The sequence below is a fragment of the Thermobia domestica genome, chromosome 13 (genome assembly GCF_964235325.1).
Source record: "Thermobia domestica chromosome 13, izTheDome1.hap1.1, whole genome shotgun sequence".
Lineage (NCBI taxonomy): Eukaryota > Metazoa > Arthropoda > Insecta > Zygentoma > Lepismatidae > Thermobia > Thermobia domestica.
The window spans coordinates 3,712,820-3,718,819 of NC_137466.1; the positions used below are offsets into that span (position 1 = coordinate 3,712,820).

General features: G+C 34.8%; 1 long non-coding RNA gene across 1 annotated transcript in view; it reads right to left on the bottom strand.

The window, feature by feature from the left end:
- The window catches only part of LOC145669105 (uncharacterized), a 41,400-nt gene extending 41,084 nt beyond the window's left edge, over positions 1 to 316 (bottom strand). Inside the window, exon 1 of the long non-coding RNA XR_014128137.1 lies at positions 105 to 316. This is a non-coding gene — a long non-coding RNA (uncharacterized LOC145669105). The remainder of the gene's footprint in view (positions 1 to 104) is intronic.
- Positions 317 to 6,000: the final 5,684 nt, after the last annotated feature.

A 6,000-nucleotide genomic window follows, 5' to 3' on the forward strand; every position in this document is an offset into this window, starting at 1 on the left:
GTAAAAGACCTCATATTTACAGTATGTAAAAGTAAATGATTAAGTTTAGAATATAATTAGTATTTACTTAGAGAAAAATAAAACTAGGTTAACATCGTTCATACCTGTTGCTAAAGTCAGGATTTCTGAGTCCTTCCGTTAGAGAGCAAGGAGTTGTTGAATTATCAATGTCCGGCAATCGTCTGAAAATTATTTCTTGTACTTCCAGCTTTCGCAATTCATGACATTTTTCCTTTGGCCTCACCATTGTCCTTATTGAACTTCCTTTTTTACGATTCTGTCGTTTATTTTGTTTGAAGATTGCGGATGAAATACATAGAAATACGAACTCAACACATGTTGCCATGCTTCCTCCGAGAAATATATTCACAGTTACACCAAACGATACTAGGATTAAACAATCATAATCTATGTTAATTAATTGATATATTTTTAAATAATACATTGTAATTATACACTAGAAAGAAATTCTGAGAAAATCTATATATAGTGCTCGTGAAGAACTTCAGGTATGGCCATACACATAATAGTCTAGCATATCCTACATAAATGTAATTTGAAAGTCTTGTTATCGAAAAAGACAAATAACCATATTTTGGCAGAATTAAATAAATAATTTATGTAATGTAATATAAAATAATAGCTTACATTAAGTTTGATGTTAAGATGTGTGCCGCCTACTTCCAGTGTGGAAGCATACTTTGCAGCGTTTAGACCATCATTTATTTCCCTTACATTTTAGAACTGCACACAACACAAATAAATCTAAAGTCTGTTTTCACTATTCTATAGAATTGTAACAATATTCAGAATTAGTGGGTCATAACGTAACATTAATCAGTGAAGGATAGCAAAAGTTGATTTTATGTTCGTATCGTTTTTAATACTTTTAATATCTTGAGATTTACTGGGTTCTCTCTAATTTGTAATATGGCTGTTAGCAGAGCTTGTGTTGTAAATTAAAACGAATTTTGTTTCTTGACATATATGAAGATGCTCTCTAACATACAATTGAGCAGTTTCCATGTAGTAGGTTTGGAATAATAGACGTTCCTTTGTACTTACTTGATTCTTTTTTTTAATAATCGTGTCAAGGGAAAAATATTTTTCTGTATGCTGTTTCGTGTTGAGTGGTATATCCAGATATACTTTGAAATGGTACAGCTGAATTAGCGGAATCAATTGTTTCCAAATTCTTGTGATATTCAATAATTATTAAATTTTCGAGAAAAATATCAACTTTGAACATGTCTTTTCGAGATATTGGAAGTTTCCAACGCAGTTTTCTCATTATAAACATGAGGAGGTATAGTGCATTTCAGCCTTCCATTATCCATAGCCATAACAAAATATCAATTCGATACGTGATGCATTGATATGAAATACATAATATACACTAAACAATATATATAAAACATTTCTACAGCTACATAGTTTAATATGTAATATGTAAATAAATCATTAATGTCATGGAAAGCAGCATTACCGTATTACAAATTTTATGATAACTTTGTATCTACTGATGAATGTTCAGTACTATGTACACGTATAATACGAATTCCGTTTTACAAATCACCTGAGGGAATAGTAACTTAAAACAGGACTACCAGTTTTAAACTACCCTAATTGAACACTTTAGTGCAAAACCTGTCAAGTAAAAAAGTCAATGTGTAAACGAGGTAAGTCACAAGGCTTATTGTCATTCGATTTTCTTCAAACTTGTCACGTATATACGAGACCGAAAATAAAGCCACCCTTATATTTTGTTTCTTTTAAAATTACCGAATATATTAAGATATAAAAACAATTTATCCAGCAATCTAAGACGAGTTCTCCTCATAATTTTCAAATTCCAATATAGTAAATTGTGTATTATTTGAGAGTTGTTGTAAAGTGAAAGAACCTGGAGGAAGTGACGACTGTCTACAATTGTGCAATAGAATGGCGACTTAACATGTAAACACAAACTTGATCAACAAGTCTATTGTCACTCGTATGGATCTGAAATGTTCATGCAGATGTAAAGAATGGAAAGCACATATTCTATCATTTGAAAAACTGGTCAACGTAGAGACAACCTAAAACCACTTTACATTTTCCCTGTGTGTGTACGAGAAAAGGATGATAGATAAGAGATAAACACCTCATTCGAGTGATAAATAGTTTCCCTAAATTACTAGTGATGCAATATGTGCCACTGAGAAGGTAGAACTACATAAAATATTATCAAAACATAAACACGTCAAAACTATGCAAGTGATGTTAATGGAAGATTAAATTAAGGCAGCGTAAACCTTCGAACTACTGAAAAAAATGGAAGCCATATTTAGCTCAGCATTGGAATACGTGTGAGCGCTGAACTCTTTTTTTTTTTTTTGGAAAACTCTTTCATTTCTCAAATATTACTAACAGAAATATTGTGAAATTATTTCTAGCTGCATTTGTACCTTGTGTAGTGAAAGATTGAAGGCACTGTGGCCAGGCAACCATCTCACTTTAATATCAAACATTGCTATAATCGCATTTCGTAAATGTGAACGTGGTGCCTACACATGCACCAACGGGAGAATATTTTTTCTAGACTCACAATTTGTTATTCTTTTTACACTTCTATATTGTTGCATTTACGTGTGATATAAGTAATCAATCATCATCATCATCATCATCGGTATTCTGCCTTTATTGGCAGGTCACTTGCCGCAGATGAGAAGCTTCCATGCTCCGCGGTCCTCCGCTATCTTCTTCGTCTTCGCGTATGATCTTTCTGTTTTTATACCATTCATTAATTGTAGTCTCCTTCGCCCCCTCCCTCTCTTTCATGCCACCACTAACCTCTAGGACGTCCCTCATGAAAAAATATCTTCTTAGGAAATGGCCCAACCAGTTTCTCTTCCTCTTTCTAATAATATCTAAAAGTGGTCTTTTCTCACCCACAATTTCTAACACTCTCTCTTTGTTTTCCGTTCGACCCAGCTAATTCTTTCCATTCATCTACACACCCACATTTCGAAGGCGTCCAGTCGATTTTCATCACCTTTACGTAAGGTCCACGTTTCCGCTGCATACAGTACAACAGTCCACAAGATGCATTTTATGAGTCTTTTTCTCAACTGTTTATTCAAGGTCCCACAAAACAGACTTTTCTTCCTCCTAAAGGCCTCTTTCGCCATTCATATCCTTGCTTTTATTTCATGTTCACACTTCATGTTATTACTAAGAATACTACCCAAATATCGAAAACTATTCACTTGTTATACTTTCTCCCCTCCTACTTTTATATTTGACACAGACCCCATCGTTCCAATCACCATGGCTTTTGTCTTTCTAACATTTATTTTCATCCCATATTCTTCAAAGCCCTTCCTCATTTTTTCTAACAGTTTTTTTTTAAATTTTCTTTCCAAATTCTGCAACAATTGCCATATCGTCTGCAAATCTTATGAATCTAATCATTCTACCTCCTACCGAAATACCATCATCTTCATGTAAACTCTTTTTCACTACCTCTTCTAGATAGACATTAAATAGTGTTGGCGAGAGGCAGCATCCTTGTCGAACTCCCCTTCCAATTGCACTCTCCTCCGTCAGTTCTTCCCCTATCTCAACACTTACTTGTTGGTTCATGTATAAGTTTCTTATGAGTCTTCTATCTTTCCATTCCAACCCTATCTTCGTTAGAACTCCCAACAACAATTCCCAATTCACGTGGTCAAAAAGCATTTTCTGGATCAATAACCTTCTGTTCAGTATTCGGAGCAGAACATTAGCTGCATGAGATATGAGACTAATAGTCCTAACATCTCTTTGGTTTCGATTTCTTAGCCATCTGTATCATGATCGTTTTCAGAAAGTCTTTTGGCCATTCTCCTGTTTCATATATTTCATTGTATACTCGGAACAATTCTTTCTTTCCCTTGTGTCCTATATTTTTAATGAATTCGATTGGTATGATATGTATTCCGGTTGCATTTACATTCGTAATCTCGGATATGGCCTTTTCAAACTTATCCCGAAGAATACTAAATCATATAACATTCTCGCATACTTCATTTTCTACTTCAACATGTAGGCTACACAGTCTATCCCTACTCTCATATAAGTCTTCAACGTATTCTTTCCACCTTGTTATGACCTCATTTCTCTCGCCGACTACCTTCCAATTCTTATTTTCTACTGCCATCATAATACCCTTGTTTCCTCCGAAATTCCATAGATTTCGCCTCCTTGTACATTTCCTCATATTTCCCAACTCTTTCTAATTCTTCTATGTCCTCGCATTTTCATTTGTAAAACTCTTCCCTCGCTATGTCTGTTTCTCTTCGTAATTCGTTATTTAACTTTCTGTACATATTTCTGCCCTGTTCTGTATCAACCTGTTTCCACATCTTCTTCTCCCTCATTTTCTGCAACATCTGCTCTGTAACGCATGGTTTCTTAGCAGTTTTGTGTTCGCGGTAACCTACTGCTTCTTCAGGAGCCTGCTGTAAGCAACATTTAATATGTTTTCACCGTGCGTTACTTCCTGCGCCTATTCTTTCCTCGTTTAAACATTTTTCTTCGAATTTTTCAACGACAAGATTCCTTGGTTCTTCGTTTTTCAACTTTTCAGTATGCAGCACTTTGTTACCTACTTTTCGTCTGCCTACATTTTTCAGTTGAATATATACTTCGGCCAGCACAAGATTATGATCAGAGAAAATATTAGCCCCGGGAAGGGTCTTCGCGTTTTTTAAGCTATTCCGGTACCTGTCCTGAATCATAACATCGTCTATCTGATATCTTCCGCCGTCGATTGGTGATTTCCATCTATATATTCTTCTCTTGTGCTGATTGAACCAAGTGTTCCCAATTACTAGTGCATTCTGTCTACAGAAATTCACCAGTCCCTCTCCTCTTTCATTTCTTTCGCCTAAACCATATCTGCCTCCGATATTACCTTCCTGTTTTTCTCCCACAACTGCATTGAAATTTCCATTAGAATTATGCATGTACCCTTCTTCTCCCTATCTTTAATTTCTTCTATTTTCTCATAATTTTCCTCTACTCCTTCAGTCGCATGCGAAGTCGTCGGTGCATATGTCTCTATCACCAATAGATCCTTCGTTTTCACTTTAAGTCTTAACATTATAACTCTATCATCAATAAATTCTAATTTCACTACCTTCTCCTTTAAGCTCCTTCCAATAATTATTCCTACGCCATTATGACCGCCCTTTTTATTACCTTAGTAAAACATTCTATATCCTTCGCTGTTCAATACCCCATTACCTTCCCATCTAACTTCACAAACGCCTATCAAATCTAAATTATTTTGTTTCATTTCTTCTTTAAGATTTTCTAATTTTCCTCCCTGTAAGAATTTGAGTAATCAATAGGAAATCCTAAAATTGCTAGATGATATCAGTGAAGTTTTATGTCTCGTTCACTACTGGTTTAAGTACTATACTCTAAACTTAAATTCTTTATCTAATTGAGACTTAGTTAGTAACTGTCCTGTTTTCTTCTACTTAGGAACAAACGTTTGTTAACATAATTTAGATGTTCATAGTTTAAATACAAATATGTCTAATTTCTGGTACAGAGAAAACCATTTGATCAACGTAACGCAATTAATACTTAGTATAATATTGAAACCGCTTGTGTTTGTAACATATAAGAATCTGTGACCGTCAGCATGGCCAGAAAGGTGCACTTTCGGACAGACTGTGTATTTCCTTAATATTTAATCATCATTGAACATCATTATTTTATTAACGGAAAAGGAGAAGTTATTTGTGTTGCTTGGCTCTGAACGCTTCCGAGCCCGAGAGAAACTCCGTTCGTTCTTTGCCCGCAGGTGTTCCTCAGACTTATCGTCTCTGACGATAATACAAAGAAATCGTTATTTCTGAACCGAACTCTTATCTCATTAGCAGAGTGCTTTAAAACAGCAAACTTTCTTTAATACATTGAGTGATTTTTAATACATTGTTTAATTCCAATCTCCAAGTTTTCATTCCT